General features: G+C 44.0%; 2 protein-coding genes across 6 annotated transcripts in view; one reads left to right on the top strand and one right to left on the bottom strand.

The window, feature by feature from the left end:
- Nucleotides 1-10,330, bottom strand: part of DNASE1L3 (deoxyribonuclease 1L3) — a 42,641-nt gene extending 32,311 nt beyond the window's left edge. The window contains exon 1 of one of the 2 annotated variants that reach the window (XM_081071511.1): nt 9,829-10,330. The gene's annotated coding sequence lies outside the window, so the exon portion shown is untranslated. The remainder of the gene's footprint in view (nt 1-9,828) is intronic. The other variant, XM_081071512.1, reaches the window with a different exon arrangement.
- The window catches only part of ABHD6 (abhydrolase domain containing 6, acylglycerol lipase), a 47,971-nt gene continuing 40,447 nt past the window's right edge, over nt 9,593-17,116 (top strand). Inside the window, exons 1-2 of one of the 4 annotated variants that reach the window (XM_081071508.1) lie at nt 9,593-9,752; nt 12,251-12,331. The gene's annotated coding sequence lies outside the window, so the exon portion shown is untranslated. Of the gene's footprint in view, nt 10,042-12,250; nt 12,332-17,116 lie in introns of all 4 variants that reach the window. The other 3 variants (XM_081071509.1, XM_081071507.1, XM_081071510.1) reach the window with 3 other exon arrangements.

Raw genomic sequence — 17,116 nt, 5'->3', positions numbered from 1 at the left:
GTCACTGTTGTCATAAACCAAGTTTCCCTATGTGCATGGGTCTGTTTCTGTGATTTCTATTGTTCCATTACTGTTTTTGTCTATCTCTACATGAATACATACCACCCTAATGACTATTCTTTTATAAGTTTCAATATCTACTTTTTCTTCTCCCTTAGGCTTATTTTGGCTTTTCTTGGACCTTTGCTTTTCCATATGAATTTTAGTCAGTTCATCACCATCATTGAAAAGCCCTATTAAGATTTTGATTGGAATTGTTTCTGATTTTGACGGAAGTATTTCTGAATTTTAGTATTGAGGATGATTATTTGGTATAGGTTTTTAGAAGATGCCTTTTAACTGGACAAGGAATTTCTCTTCCTTGTTTCCTGTGAATTATTACCAGGAGGGACCGTCAAATGTTATTTTAAAATTTTGCAGCTCTTTGGATGATCTTACAGTTCTCCTTTAACATGTGGATGTGGTTAACTACAGGAATATATTTCTAAATGTTAAACTATTCTGGCATTCCCAGCATGAACCTAACTTAATCATAATGTCTCATCCATTTTATATATTGCTGGATTCAATGTACTAATATTTTATTTAGGATTTTTACTTCTATGTTTTTGAGTGATTGATAAGTTATGTTGGTCTGATCTTGTTTTGGTATCGAATTTAGACTGGCATCTTAGAGTGAGTTGGGTTGTGTTATCTTTCTATTTTCCAGAAGAGTTTATGAGAGAATAGAATGATCTGTTCCTTGAAAGTTTAGACTTGCTTCTAAGACCATCTGGGCTTAATGTTTTCCTTTAATTAAAGATTTCATCAGTTTCTTTAATAATTGTAAGACTTGTGTTTTCTATAGTTTAGAACTGATATTTTGCTGGTGATTGAATTTTTTATCATTATGTAGTAATCCTCTTCATCCTTAATAATATTTTTTTGTCATCTGTGTTATCTAATACTATCATAGCTACTCTAGCTTTCTTTTGGATAGTATTTGTCAAATATATCATTTTCCACACTTTTAGTTTCAAGAGTGTTCAAGAGTGTTTTAGGAGTGCTTATGGAAACAGTGCTTCTCAGATTTTTTAACAGCCAGTTTGACAATTTTGGACTTTTAATTGATGGTTTTAGTTAATTTACATGTACTGGATTAGTATATCTGGATTTATTTTTACTAGCTTGTTTGAGGGAAGGAGTCTCACTTTTTGTAATACTTCTTTTGGGTTGATTGGTGTTTATTTATTTTTATTGACTTATGTCACTTCCCCTCTCCCCTAATTAGTTTGAAAGTTATATATCTTATTTGTATATATTAGTGAATATCATTGACATTTTATCATGTATATTTAATAAAGTCTAGAGCTAGTACCTTAATTCCCTTCCCACACTAATACAAAGGCATTAGAACACTTTTAACTCCTATCACCTTTTTCCGAATTTATTGTTGCCCAGTATTTTAGTTCTGACTTTATTTAAACCTATAATTTTTTAATTATTATTATTGTCATCATTATTGTTTTGTACTGACCATTTGTTTTGATTCATTATATTTACCAATTTCTTCGCTCATTCCTCCTTTCATTTCAGTTTTTAACTGGTCATTTTTCTTCTTTCTGAAGTGCATCTTAGAAGTTCAGTTAGTCAAGTCTCCCAGTTGTAAATTCATATTGTTTTCATCTGTATTTTACCCTCATTCTTGAAGTGCTGAGTATCCAGTTCTTAGGTCTTTGAATATATTATTCTATTATTTTTTAGCTTACAATATTGCCACCAAGAAATCTGCTGACAATCTAATTCTTTCTTTTGTGAGTAATCTGTCTTTTTTATCTCTAGGTGTTTTGAAGATCTTTCCTTTAACCCTCACCACTGTTGGTGGGAATGCAGATTGGTGCAGCCGCTATGGAAGGCAATGTGGAGGTTCCTCAAAAAATTAAGACTAGAATTACCATATGACCCAGCAATCCCTCTCTTGGGTATATACCCAAAAAGTCTGAAAACATCCGTAAAGATATATGTGCTCCAATGTTCATTACAGCTTTATTTACTGTGGCCAAGACATGGAAACAACCAATGTGTCCTTTGATAGATGATTAGATAAAGAAGACGTGGTATATATACACAATGGAATACTATTTGGTGGTAAGAAAAGATAAAATAGTGCCATTTGTGACAAGGTGGATAGATCTTGAGATCATTATGCTAAGCAAAATAAGTCAGACAGAAAAAGTTGAGAACCATACGATTTCACTGATATGTGGCATATTAAACTGAAAACCAAAAGAACAAGACAAACAAATGAAGAAACAAAACTCATAGACACAGACAATAGTGTAGTGGTTACCAGAGGGTAAGGGGGGACAGGGGTGGTAGATAAAGGTAGAAGGGATCAAATATACGGTGACGGAAAGAGAACTGACTCTGGGTGGTGAACACACAATGTGAGATATAGATAATGTATTACAGAATTGTACACCTGAAACCTACGTAACTTTACTAACAATTGTTACCCCAATACACTTAATTTTTTAAAAAAATCTTTCCTTTCAGTGTTCTGCAGTTTCACTACAATGTTTATTCGTGTAGATTTCCTACTATTTATCCTGCTTTAGATATGTTATGCTTCTTATATCTGTGGATTCATGTCTTTTTTCTGCCCTGGAAATTCTTAGCTATTACTCCTTCAAATATGGCCTCTACTTTTTTATCTCCTTCTTTGATGCTGATCAATGAATTTTGATCTTCTCAGTCTATCCTGCATATCCATTAAATCTTTTATATATATATCTTTCATGTCATATCACTCTGTGCTGCATTTTAAGTAATTTCTTCAGATCTGTTTTCTAAATGACTATGTTTGGTTAATCATCATCTATGGAAATCCTGGGTGCGTTCCTATAGAAAGCATCTTTGTTTTATTTATTCTTGGAGTGAAGAAATGCTACTCGTCTGAGACTTCTCTAGCCCATTAGAGGGGCCTGATACGTTGGGACTCTAGGTTCAGCTACTCCAACTTAGAGCTGGCTAAGACCTAGTATTGTTTCTGGATCTAATATACACATTCTGTCTTGGGACTACCCTGAATTTCACATATATTTGCTGTTCACTGTCCGCAACTCTGATTTTGAAAGTCTTTCAGGCCAGTAACACATGACAAAGTCTATTTTATCCAAGATAGAGGTGCTTCAGAATATCTTGTCTACCATATGCTGAGATGCAATTTGAATTTTAAAAGTCAAAAGTGGGATGGTTAAATTTCACCATGTTTCTGGCATATTCCAAATTATTGAAACAATTTTGAATTCTTAATTTTCTTCCCAGCTTTCTTGGATTTAAATTTTGATGACAAATTTGAATCTTTGTTTATCTAAATTATTTTTTTAAACATCAAGGACAGAGAACTAGAGCATCCCATTAGAAAATTGCTTCCAGTCTGATGTCAGATTGAAGAAAGTTGGGCCACTGTTGTTTAACCTTCTATGTATCCACTAAGCTGTGATGTTAGGCAGTCTAGAGCCACACTGTTCGCAACCCTCACTGCTCCGCTTGCAGGCTCAGCCATCATCTTCTTGCTAGCCCCCATTTCCTGCTAGCGTAGGCACAGTAGTTATATTAGTGGCCAATGGCTCACTGGTTACAGCTAACGGCCAACTAGCCACAGCTGATGGCCATCCCATCACAGTTGATGGCCATTTACTTCCTGAGCCAGCACCTTTCCACGTGAGTGCGAGAGCCTGGAAACTGCCCTCCTGGCAATGTCCCCACACTCCACCCCTACAGGGTCTCGCCTCACAATCTACGTGACAAGTGTCTTCAGCGAGGGGCCCTATGCGAGGAGCCTGGAGGTGAATGCAATATCCTGGACACAAGCAAGCTCTCTGGGTACATACAGGGTTTCTCAGGGCACCACCAGTGCTTCTGGGCACAGCCAGACTTCCTGGGCTTCTTAGGGTACCACCAGTCTCCCTGGGTACAGCCAGGGCCTCTCAGGGAACCGCCAGGGTTTCTCACATTTTCTCAACGGCCCCCAGTCGAGACACAAAAGCAAACATCCGCCAGTTCCACTACATGGTGGTATGTTCCCAAACAGTCAAGCGGTCCATTAAATTAGGGATGGAAGGCAATTCCCCATAGTCCATAGTTATTCGCCAGGGCTGTCCTGGGGGTGAGGAATGACTTTGACCTCACCCTCGTCTCCCACGGAGGACTCAGCAAGTGTTTCCTCCTGGGACTACAAGTCCTGCATCCAGGCTGCCTCTGCAAGCACTTCCCAGCCCACAGGGCCACAAGGGACCTTCGCTTTCTCTGGCCTATGCTGGTCGGGGAACCGTCCACGTCTTCCCACCCCTCCATGGGAGACCAGCTCTCTGGCAGCTGCTCCTCCTGGTCTTCCTGAGACTGAGTGTTCATATGCACAAACTGCTCCACCGCCCTTCGGGGAACTTTGGCCGACACCATACCCTGCTTACAAAACTGAGCTTTTATACGTATAAAATGCTCCATTACCTTCCGGAGAGTTTCAGCCGACACCAGACCCTGCTTGCTGCACCATGTGTCATGCAGGAGACTCTGCTCGCTGCGCCATTTGTCGTGAGGGGTGTCATGCGGGGTCTCTGGTCCCGCTTCCCACATAAGAACGCAGGACATGGTGAAGCCAAAAAGGAACACCCACTGAGCCATAGATAGGGGAGTCATACCACTATATTCTCACTGGCGGCTGGGTTAGAGACACAGGAAACAGGAGCCACACTATCTGCTACCTGCTGTCCACTTCTCTGCAATCTGTAACCCGCACTCCGCCGTGCTAACTGCAATCCGCTCTTGCTAGCTCAGCCACCATCTTCTTGCTAGCCCTCATTTTTTGCTAGCGTAGCCATGGCAGTTATATTAGTGGCCAATGGCTCACTGGTTACAGCTGATGACCAACTAGCCACAGCTATTTACTACCATTTACTACCTGAGCCAGCACCTTTCCACGTGAGGCCGAGAGCCTGGAAACTGCACTCCTGGCTCTGTCCCCACAGCTAGTAACTGAAAATCATTTCTTTGGTGTGATTATGCACCGTGAACCCATGTAAGCTATTGGTACTCACCTCTTTTGTTCTATTTTAATAATTGTGTACAGAACTTTCCCAGAAATCAACACCACACCCCTTGGTCTCTAAATGTGTGTATCAATCTTTCTTTCTATTTGAAATGGGAACTTTACTCTAATTAAAGTCTTCTGGCATGACTTCTTTAAGATCATTGAATATGTTTCTAAGATCATATTTAAATATCCTTTTGGTACCCTGGACCGTAATTTCTGTTGATTTGATAAACTGAACAGTTTGAATTATTGGATGTGCTTTCCCTATCTTTTCTTTCTGCCCTTGGCTTGTTTTCTCTCTTTGTGATGTTCTAACCTGACCAAATGGAAGCTATTTCTCCATAACGAAGATGAAGTAAAATAGGAAACTGGTAGTTTTGCTTTCCCTCTGCCATCTGTCACCATTACATATGCTCAGTTCCTTTTTTACTCATCTTCTTGATCAAAATCTGAATTTAAATTAAACTTTTCCTGTGTTTAGCATGTCAATCTCAACCATTCTGAGTATTCATCTCCCTTGTCCCTTGTTAAAGGTCCAGGTTAATCTTGTGGAAATTTTCCATCACCTTCCCAACATACAGGTGCTGGAAAAACCTGGACCAGACTGCTACATGCAGAGTCACACTGCTCTCTCAAAGTTGTCCCTTTCCATCCAATCTAAGATTCTCCTTGGCCTAATGCTGTGCTCAATGGGCGTTTTCAATAAATGAATCAATACAGTGAGAACTGTAGTTTTAGAACCTCCTAGTTATTGAATCCTTTTTTCCACAATCATATACTACATTTTGACCTTTATTGACTTGTTATTTCATGATATAGGTTTATTACTTAACTCTTGCATTGATGTTCTTTCTTATTCAGGTGTACATAACTCATTCTGTTATTTAGCTTGTACCCCTTGAAGGAAGGAGGCAAATGTATCTTACGTATCTTCCACAGCTTGAGTCCTATGCATAAGCAGATGTTCAATAAACGTTTAATTCACAAATAAATGAATAAGCAATATTTTGAGTGTTTAGGCTCTTTTGCCTAAAAATGTTAAAATTTCATAGATTTCCAGATACAAGCTCTTTTAAGATGAGACTGCCATATCTTTAGTATTAATTCCCCTACTGGTTATGGTAATGTAGTGGTTAGAATATAGATTTTGTGTCAAGACGTGCACAACGAGGTTTGGATTCTGACATTATCAGTTATTAGTCGTGTGACCTTGGGTAGCTTATTTAACCTCTCTGAGCCTCAATAATAATAATAATACCCATCTCATAGAGCTGTTGGGAGGATTCAATGAGATAATACATGTAAAGCACTGAACACAAGATGAGGCACACAGGAAAATCTCAACATGTGATAACTAATTATTATTTACATGCTCTATACCACTCATCATGCTGGTCCCTGGGGATAAGGAGGTGAAAAAGGTGTTTACAATTAAGTGGGGTCAAGAGTCACCAGCATGAATAATCACCATGTACAATGTGCTACAGAAGTATGGATGATGGAGCAATTAATTTTACATAAGGTAATCAGGGAAGGCTGCTATGAGATGGTGACATCTGAATTGCACATTGGGCAGGGATCTCAGTGGTTGGCTCACAGTTAATGCAGTAAACGCTTGGAAAATGATTCATGCAATGGCTCAGAGGCCCAGGGATGTTGCCATCTGGCATCTCTGCACACATAGTATCATATGTTTTTCTTTTTTCTCCTACATACATTTTCATGTGCTGACATGGCCTTTGTACTTGATACTCATGATTCCATCATCATTTGTATGTAATCCCTGATGGAATTGTTTCTAATCATTTCTTATTAATAATAGACTAAGTTTTTGAGAGCAAGGAGTATGTCTTTGTTCACCCAGAGTACCTGGCACGTAGTGGGTTCTCAAAAATGTTTCATGAAAGAATGAATGAACGGACTCTTTTGACTGCTGGCCTCGTCATGTACTAGCTATAGGATCTTGAATGAGTCAATTAACCCTTCTGCCTCAGTGCTCCCACCTGGAGAGTGGGTGAGCACACTTCACAGGGTGGTTGTGAGCACTAAGTGAGGTGATGCACAGTGCCCATCAGGTAATAGGTGTGCCTTCTACAGTGGTGACCATTGATACCACTTTGCTCTGACTGGCATGCTGCTGGGTCCAGGAGAAGTTCACAGACTGTGTGGCAGGGTTAAAGCATGAGGCACACTGCTGCACTGCCAGCAGAGGTTTCAAAACTCTTTCCAAATACTGGGGTGAGACCTGTCAGGTAATGAGGAGTCTCTATTTGGAATGACTGAAGGTGCCATTGGGAATGTGGGTGGCCCCTGGGACTGCTCCCAGGCCTCCCATCCATCCCTGATTCTTTAGTGACAACGCTCAGGGGCATCACTGGTTCAGGGAGGGACTGCAGTGAGTCCCCTCACCTCTTCCAGCCTCCTAAGATTCACTGTGAAACAGGGACTAATTAAGGCCTCTCTCCTGTCAGTCACCAGGTTAAGAGTCACAAAGAATGTGACTCCCACCTGGGGTCCAACTCAGTGTATCTAAATACAAAACTAGGGGGAAATCTCTCTGGATTTAGAAACCCGTGGGGCCATAGGCTATTAGTTAAAAAAAAAAAAAAAAAAAAGAATTACACATTTTTAAGGCTTGAAGAGGGAACATTTTTTAATTTAAAAGACAATTGTTTTCAAATACACCAGGTAAAGTTTATTGGTGGCTTCCTGAGGGCCTTCCAGGAAAACATTCATGTATTTATCTATCTATCTATTTATTTATTTATTACACACACACACCTGTTTGGTGAATACTCCCTGAGCCTAAGATTGTTAATAAGTGGCAAGTGGGGATTAAAAGGTATGTCAGTCTTTGTTGCCTCTCTGGCCTGCTCTGGGGTGTTGGAAGACAGCTGGCTTGGAAAGGTTCAAGTTTGGCAGTGAGGAGAGATAACGCCTGAGAGGTAGAACTGAGTAACATGCCCTTTGATGAGTAAATTTAAATTCACTGAAGCTCTGAGAACAGTTTCATGAAGTGAATCAGATACAACTCTTGAAGTCTCAGTGATGAGGCAGCCAACGTCTTACAGGAAGAGCTCCAGCCCAAGTCAGGGAGATGATCCCCAACTCTGGCTGGATTTCAGCAGCGCTGACAGAGAAAGATTTTATAGGGTGGTCAGTCACCAGTGATGTCCCCCAGCCTCAGAGATGTCCCTTTGCCACATCACTGGGGCTTGTGTTCAATTCTTAAAACTTAGGACCTGCCCAACTCAGCCAGGTTCTGTCTGCCAGCTTGGAGGGCTTGGTGGCATAGGCCCCAAAACTGCCTTTGTGGCGGATTTAAACGGCCAAGAGAGTCTTGCTGGGCACTGATCCCACCTAGGGATGGAGTGAGAGGCAGACAACAAGCCACAGACTCAGCTCTCAGCACAGCAAGAAGACTGCCCCCCTATGCTCAGCACATAGTAAGTGCTCAGTAAATATCTGTTAAATGAATGCATAAATACTTTGATGGAAGAAGCCCCAGTGCAGTGTGGGCCCACACGGGATTTAAGTAAGGCTTTTTGGAGGAAGTGACATTTAAATGGAGGCATGGAAAAGAGGAAGGAGTAGCCAGGCCAAGCAGAAAAGGAAGAGAGTTTTTGGCGGAAGGAACAACTCAGGCAAAAGGCTAGGCGGTGATTCAGCCTGGGCACCCTTGGAACACTAGATGAGGCTGAAGTGGTAAACTGAGGCCAGGTGCTCAGAAACCCAGGCTTTGAGGCTGAGCTAGTGCGAAAACACCACTAAATTTAATGGGTGATAACTTTTATGGTCCCCTCCCTATTTTTTTGCCTAGTGAGGTTTAATTATCCTTACAAGGAAGAAATGACCGTAGCAGGGATTTAACCAGTGGTGGCTGAGGCCTTTCAGGACGGCCATTTTGCCCCCAGAGCTTTGGAGCCAGACGATCCTGGGTTGGAATTCCCAGTTCTGTCCTTTACAGGCTGAACACGGGCAAACCCCTCACCTTTCTTCTGAGAAATGTCAATCACAGTGCCCACCTCTTGGCTCAAAGGAGACAACCCATGTAAGGCAGGTGTCTCTCCCTCGCTCTTCCTCTCTGAGCCCTTTGGGGGCAGTCACTCTGGCGGGCGCCTTGCCCAGACACACAATAGTTGCTCAGTAAATCAAACTGCTCCCACGAATTCTGGCGTCGCATCGTGGAACGGTGGCGCCTTGGGTTCCCGTCCCTCTCGCACGCCCCAAATGAGCTCTTTAGGAGCCGGGGCGGATGAGTGGGTTCTGCCCTCTGCAACTGGAGCTGCGCTGGGAACACAGTGGGCGCTCGCGTTCGGGCCTTCGGTGTCAGTGACAGGTTGTGGGGGTCGGGTTGTGCCGGACACTAACTTTACCCTTCGGGTTTGACGCTACGAACGAGGGGCGCGGAGCAGTTGGTGGTTCTCGCGCCTGAATCCCCAGGACCAAACACCGCAGCGGGGCCGCGGCGCGGAGGGGCGGGAGAGGGCGGAGCCGGCGTTTCTGTCGGAGGACGCCGGCCGGCGCGCGGCGCCTTTAAGGCATCCAGCCGAGCCCGGCGCCAGCAACTGAGAGCGGCGCTGGCTCCGGCGCGGCGGCCGCATCAGAGCCGCGGGCTGGGGCGGAGGACCGGCGTCAGAATCGTGCGGCGGGACCCAGGCGGCTGAAGTCGGGGCAGGTGAGCGCGGGCGGGGCGAGGGGTGCGCGCCGGGACGGGGGTGTCGGGGAGCTCGTCCAATGATCCGGTGACTTACCCGCACTTTCCGCGTCGGCACTGCCAGGCCTCCCCCCAGCGGCGCCCGGGGTGCAGACAGGTCGGGGACGTGCACCTCCCTTTACTCTGTTCCTCCGCTCTGGCAGCAGCCCGTGCGCGCTCCCTTCCGGAGCCGGGATAGGTTTGACATTCCCGAATCCCGGTCCCCAGACTTCCCGGGTCCAGGCTGCTTGCTCCCCAAGCCCAGGACAAGGTGAGGACGGCTCGGGGACCTGCACCCTCTTCCTACTGCACCTGCCCACCCGTCGCGCCGGCCCCGGCCCTGGGCGCCGCTCCCAGTGCCTGGCTGTTTGGATGCTCGGGCAGCCGGGTTCCTCCCACTTCCTGGTGAAGGGCTTCTGCTCGCCCTTTCCTGCGATGTCACCTCCTCCCGGCCCGGACCTCGGCACCCCTAAAGACCTCTCCCAGACAACACCTAACCCCAGCAGTCTTTCAGCTCCTCTTTCCCCAACCTGCCCCTGTGCCCTCGCCCGTGGTGCCTCCTCCTCCCCGCAACTCGCGAGTCGGGAGGCTGGTCCAACCACGCTGACAGCCGGGGGTGCCCTCCCTGCTATCCCGGGCATCCCCCGCCTACGCGGGCTTCCTGCCAGTCTTGGAAATGCAGATTGTGTAACACTGGCTGCATAGCCGAGCACGTGCAAGATTTGCACCCCTGAACCTGCTTGACGGAGTGAGGTCGAAAGGGAGGAGGAGGGTGCAGGGGGTCTAGAGGTTGTGCACCCAGGGGGATGTGAGTTGAGCTCTTTTTACGCCCCAGGGGCTGGGTGGTTAAGAGGTCCTAACTGGGACCTGACGCCAGCGTTTGCCTCACCTCTCATCTGCTCAGAAATCCTTCATGGCTGACTCCACCTGGTTAGGAGTTTAAAAATAATTTATTATTAATAATAGCTGACAGAATAAGCAAGTACTGGGTGCCAGGCCCTGTTCTAAACAGCCTTACATGATAATCTGCCTTACCCCTCCCAGCATCCCAGGATGTAGGTACCAATGCTATGCCCATTTCTCCCAGGGGAAATGTGAGACTCCAGAGATAGTCCCTTCCCAGGACACCCAGTGAGTCTGACCGCAAACCCCCATTCTGAACCACTGGACTTATTTTTACCCAATTATAACTAATAAATTCTTATGCACGTATTTTTCTAACATGGGAAGTTAGAAATAAGAGAAACGAGTAACCTGTGTTCCTAGCACCAGTGTATTTTTCTAAAATTAGGTTGTCAGACCAGCAAGGGGTCCTTAGTGCCCTACTCAAGGAGACTGACGCCCAGAGAGGACAAAGGACTCGCTTGAGGCCACACAGCTAGAAAGTACCAGGGGTGGAATGCGAAGCAGATCCTGGGATGGTTAATGGGTTCCCTGTGCTGTCCCAGCTGATCCCCCTTCCCACCCAGCCCCTTCCCCCTCTGCACCCTGACCTCTGCCTTCCCTCCCTACTTCCTTTGCTATAACCCAGGCAAGTGAACACACATCCTTCCCCCTACTGCCTTTCCTTAGTCTGTTCCCTCCTCTGGGAATGCCCTCCCTGGAATCTCTGTCTAAATCTTACTTACTCCTTAGGGTTTAGCTCATGTGTCCTCTCCAGGAACACTCCCCTGATTTCTTCCCTGTCCCCAACTGAAATCTGTTCCTTTCTCCCTTGGGGTCCCATAGCTGGCATCCCACTACCTTCCACCCCTATGACGGCGTTTGGAAAGTTCTGCCTTGTGTTTGACTTGTCCTCTTAGGTGCACTTGTGCTGGCAGGATCAGAAGTGCTCCCCACGACCCCTCTTTTCACCTGCCTGGTGAAGCCTCAGGACAGAGAGAGTGGTCCATGGGGGAGATGGTGTGGGTTTGAAGTAAGGGTAGGCTCAGGATTTCTGAATCCTACAACACCAAACTCCCTTTATTGAGCTGCAGCTTGATCACAGGGAGAATGGCTCAGCGTGGTACCTAACATTATAATTACATGTTTGTTTTTGTTCATAATTCAAAGGATTCCCACTAGAAAATCAGAGAGACTTGAGTCCAAATCCCACATTTTCCCACTCGCTAGCTGTGTAGTCATGGACCAGTTACCTAACCTCAGTTTCTGGTAATAGTATCTGCTTCCGAAGACAATGGTGAGATTCAAATAAAATAAAGCACAGAGCCCCATGTGTGGTAAGCACTCAATAAACACCAGAAGAGTGAAGTGATAGTTATGAAGAGTGAGTGATAGTTGACCACCACTTCCAATTACTGGAGAAATGATTTAATAAAACACTCACACTCACTCTACTTAGAGATGGGCTAAGGCAGTTTGGATCAAAAAGAGGTGAGCATTTTTTGTGCCCAATAGGCCTATGAGGCTTTCCTCAACCTCAATTCTAAAACATCTATTGCCTTTGCAATAAGAGCTAGAATTGCATTTCTATTTTTCAGCTTTAAAATAAGTTGATGAGATTTGAGTTCTGTGAGGATCTGCACACCTAGAGTGACTGCGTGAATACAGTTTGTTCAATTGTAAGTAATTATGAAACTTAATGACATAAGGGGAAAAAAACAACTTGTTCTTAGAGGTGACCTTGTTTTGCAGTGTGTTTGGTACAGGCTTTTCTGTGGATTTGGAGGGAAGGAAAGCAAGGGCTAGTGTTTCTCCTAGTAGGCTAGTAAGTAGAAAGTAGAAATTAGCGTCCCTGTCAAAGTATTTGGAATATGCTGGGAAACTCGTTCTGCAGGTTGATAAAAATTTTATTTTAAAATTTCTCCTAAATTGATAAGTTCAAATCCCATTTGCTAATTTAAAGACTGTTGAGCTTAGATATTTTAAAACATAAATGTTGTAAATTTCACAGTTGTGTGGAATTTAGCAGGCTCGGGAATTTTTCTTTATTTCTGTGACCCTGAACGTGATGGAGGAATATTCTTCCTGTGAGTCCCCAAATGATGTAGATGATGTTGGATCTGCCGGCAGTTTCTGGGTGTGGGCCGGGATTGTGTCTCTTGAGACCGAAGAATGGAAACACGGACCCAGGAGAGGCAAAGAGTTTTAAAATGAGATAGTTTATTGAAAGCAAAGAGTCAGAGCTTCCGAGTGGGAGGGACGAATGGGGGTATCCCCGTGACTGAGGCAAAAGCTGTTACTTTTATGCCTTCCCTTGCCTGCTTGGGGAAGGAGAGCTGTTTGAAGAAGGGAACTGGTGCCTTCTAATGAAATTCGTCTACCAGGTTTGTTCTGCTTACCCATCCTAAAGGAATAAGCAAAGTAACCCACTCTTATCTATCAGATCTGCTCCATTTATGAGACCAAAAGGAATTTTATGATTAACCTCAAGGCCTAGTTACATTTTGTCCTGGAGCGAAGGAGTGATTTCAAAACCTGGAGTTTTAGGATATGGCTGTCTTTGTTGATTCCACCAGGGACCTCCCTGTCTACCTAGGGACATGCTAACTCTCCTTTATCGAAGGGACATAAACACCTTTTGTATTATCCAATATGGTGACCATTGGCTACCATGTGGCTATTTAAATTTAAATTAATTAAAATGAAATAAAATTCAAAATTCTCTTCTTCAGTCACACGAGCCACATTTCAGGGGGTCTGATAGCCACACATGGCCAGTGGCTACTACATTAGGCAGAGGGGAGAAAGAACATTTCCATTTTCACATGAAGTTCCATGGGACAGGACTGTTGAGATCAATAAGGCCATGGGAAAGCCGCCTGATTATGAGCTTAAGTTTCATTCTTTCTGGGAAGTCATCTACAGGCCAAGAAATGGAGTGTGCAGAGGATGTTTCATTGTCAAGAATGAAGATGTTAATAAATCCCTGTAGCCTCATTTTGGCTGTCTGGCTCAGCAACTTTTCACACTGCCAGATTCAAAGGATGGGGGAGAGGGGGAAATATAAGGAAATGTTTTGGGGCAGTAATTCTCCACCCTGGCTGCATGTTAGAACTGCCTAGGGAAGTATGAAAAATGACTCCTGACTGGCCTTTGCCCCAGGCCAACTGAATCTGCATTTCTAGGGGTGGGGCCCAGGAATCCTATTTTATTTATTTATTTACTTATTTTTAATAATTGTTTTATTTTTCAATTCTAGCTGACATACACTATTATATTAGTTTCAGGTGTACAACATAGTGATTAAACATTTATATAAGCTACAAAGTGACCACCCAGATACATCTAGTACCCACTGATACCATATATAGTTATTGTAATATTATTGACTATATTCCTTATGCTATACTGTATATCACTATGACTATTTTGTAACTACCAGTTTGTACTTTTTAATCCCTTCCCCTTTTTCACCCACCCCTACCCCCCTCCCAGCTGGCAAACATCAAAATGTTCTCTGTATCTATGAGTTTATTTCTGTTTTGTTTGTTTTGTTCTTTAGATTCCACATATAAGTAAAATCATATGGCATTTGTCTTTTTCTGTCTGACTTACTCAACTCAGCATAATAATCTCTAGGTCCATCCATGTTGTCACAGATGGCAAGATTTCATTCTTTTTACTGCTGGGAAATATTCCATTGTGTATATATATATATATCAACTATTCTTTATCCATTTATCTATAGACAGACATCCAGGCTGCCTCCACATCTTGGCCATTGTAAACAATGCTGCAATGAACATATGGATGTACATGTCACCTTTAAAGTAGCATTTTGGGTTTCTTCAGATAGATACCCTGAAGTGGGGTTACTGGGTCCTTCTTTGTCTCTTGGTGTATCTTTCGTTTCAAAGTCTATTTTGTCTGGTATAAGTATAGCTACCATTGCTTTTGTTTGTTTGTTTTGTTTCCATTTTCATGAAATATCTTTTTCCCATCCCTTTGCTTTCAGTTTGTGTGTGTCTTTCGAACTGAGGTGAGTCTCTGGTAAGCAGCATATGTAAGGGTCTTGTTTTCTTATTCATTCAGCCACCCTATCTTTTGATTGGAGCATTTAATCCATTTACATTTAAAGTAATTGTTGATAGATATGTAGTTATTGCATTTTATTATTCATATTTTTTATTTTCTTCTTGTTAAAGACATCCCTCTAACATTTCTTGTAATACTGGTTTGGTGGTGATAAACTCCTTTAGCTTTTTCTTCTCTGGGAAGCTCTTGATCTGTCCTTCAATTCTAAGTGATAGCTTTTCTGGGTAGAGTAATCTGGATTCTAGGTCCTTGCTTTTCATCACTTTGCATGTTTCCTGCCAATCCCTTCTGGCCTGCAAAGTTTCTGTTGAGAAATCAGCTGACAGTCTTATGGGAGCTCCCTTGTAGGTTACTAACTGCTTTTCTCTTGCTGCTTTTGAGATTCTTTCTTTGTCTTTAACCTTTGGCATTCTAATCATGATGTGTCATGGTATGGGTCTCTTTGGGTTCATCTTGTTTGGGACTCTGCACTTTCTGGGCTTTTATGTCTGTTTCCTTCACCAGGTTAAGGAAGTTTTCTGTCATTATTTCTTCAAACAGATTTTCAATTCCTTGCTCTCTCTTCTCTTTCTGGTACCCCTATGATGCGAATGTTGGTACACTTGATGTTGTCCCAGAGGCCCCTTACACGGTCCTCATTTTTTTTTTTCTCTTCCTTTTTTCTTTTTGCTGTTCTGATTGGGTGTTTTCTACTACTTATCTTCCAAATTGCTGATTTGGTCATCTGCTACATCTAATCTAATATTGATTCCCTATAATGTAGTCTTTATTTCAATTATTGTATTCTTCATTTCTGACTGGTTCTTTTTTATGTTTTCTATCCCCATTTTTATTTTTCCTATTTTTATGTTAAAGTTCTCACTAAGTTCATCTACTCTTCCCCTAAATTCATTGAGCATCCTTATAACCACAGTTTTGAATTCTGTGTCTGGTCTCCATTTTGTTCTTTTTCTGGAGCTTTGTTCTGTTCTTTGATTTGGGACATGTTCCTTTATTTCCCTATTTTGGCTTCCTCCCTGTTTTTGTTGCTATGTATCAGGTAGGTCTGTTGTGTCTCCCAGACTTAGTAGAGTAGTCTTATGTAGTAGGTATCTTTCTAGCTCTTTCTAGCACTGTGATGCCTAGTGGCACAGTCTCCCTGGTCACCAGAACTGGGTGCCGCAGGTGTGTCCCTTGTGTGGGTTGTGTGTGCCCTCTTGTTGTAGTTGAGCTTTGGTTGCTATTTGCACATTAATGGGAGGGATTGACCCTCAGACTGATTGGTTGTGAGAACTGACTGTGACTACAGTGGAGGAGCTGCTGTGCAGGGACTGACTCTACAGAGCAGGATTTGCTTTAGTGGGGCTGTGGTGCCTGCCCAGTCTACTCTTTGGGTATGTTGTCCTTGGAGGTGGCCAGGAGTAAAGCTGGCTCAGTCTAAAGCTGGGCACTGGGTCTGCCAGCCCTGGGGCCTCCTAGGAGGGGCCCCACTGCAGGCCAAGTTCATCCTGGCTGCCTATGTCCTGCCCAGGGCCACCTGGCATGAACCACATAGCTATCTGAAGGTGGCCATTTCCCGCACTGGACTTTGAGGTGCCTTGAGAAGCCCAGCCATGTCCCGAGACCAGCTGTCAGTACTGTGGGCCTTGTGGTTGCTCATCCAGAGGTATGGGACATGCCGAAGCCAGATGCTGCTTGTTTGTGTTCTGTGAACCTTTGAGAGATTTTAGGAATGTTCATAACATGTATCAAGACAGGCTTGTTTTTATGGGAAAGCCACTAGAAGCACTTGTTTGGGTCCAAAAGTTGGGGGTGCAGGCTCTTAGGGAATCACCAGGGCTGAATGAATAAATGATGTTAGCCAGGTTGATGGAGACTCAGATATGGCAGCTGCCTGCATCTGCATTCTGCAGGGGGGGGGGGTCTCAACAAAGAAACAATGGCTTCTGCCAGCTCCTCCCTCTGGGAGAAAGCTGCCCCTTCAGCCCTCACCTTGAGGCCAGACAATTCAGTTCCTCCCCGTGTGTCCCTGGTGCTTTTCAAGCCTCTTCCTCAGCACTGGAGCTCAGATCGAGTCAGTCTGTCAGTAAATCTGTGCACAGACCCTTTAAGAGGAGCAACTGGGACTGCAGCCATCCTCCTCTCTCTTAGCCACAATCTCCACTGGTTTTCACAGCCAGAAGTTATGGGAACCTCTCTCCCCAGCACTGGAACCCTGGGCTAGGGAGCCTGGTATGGGGCTGCAACACCTTGCTCCTTTAGGGAAAACCTCTGCAACCAAGATATCCCTCCCAATTTTTATCGATTACACGTAGGCATGGGACCAGCCCATTCTGAGTCTTTTCCTTTCCTACCAGTCTTGAGGGGGTTTTTTCTGTATGTCCTTAGTT

Source organism: Rhinolophus hipposideros (assembly GCF_964194185.1).
Source record: "Rhinolophus hipposideros genome assembly, chromosome: 14".
Lineage (NCBI taxonomy): Eukaryota > Metazoa > Chordata > Mammalia > Chiroptera > Rhinolophidae > Rhinolophus > Rhinolophus hipposideros.
The sequence above is the reverse complement of the archived record's forward strand: the minus strand, read 5'-3'. Positions and strand labels throughout refer to the sequence as shown.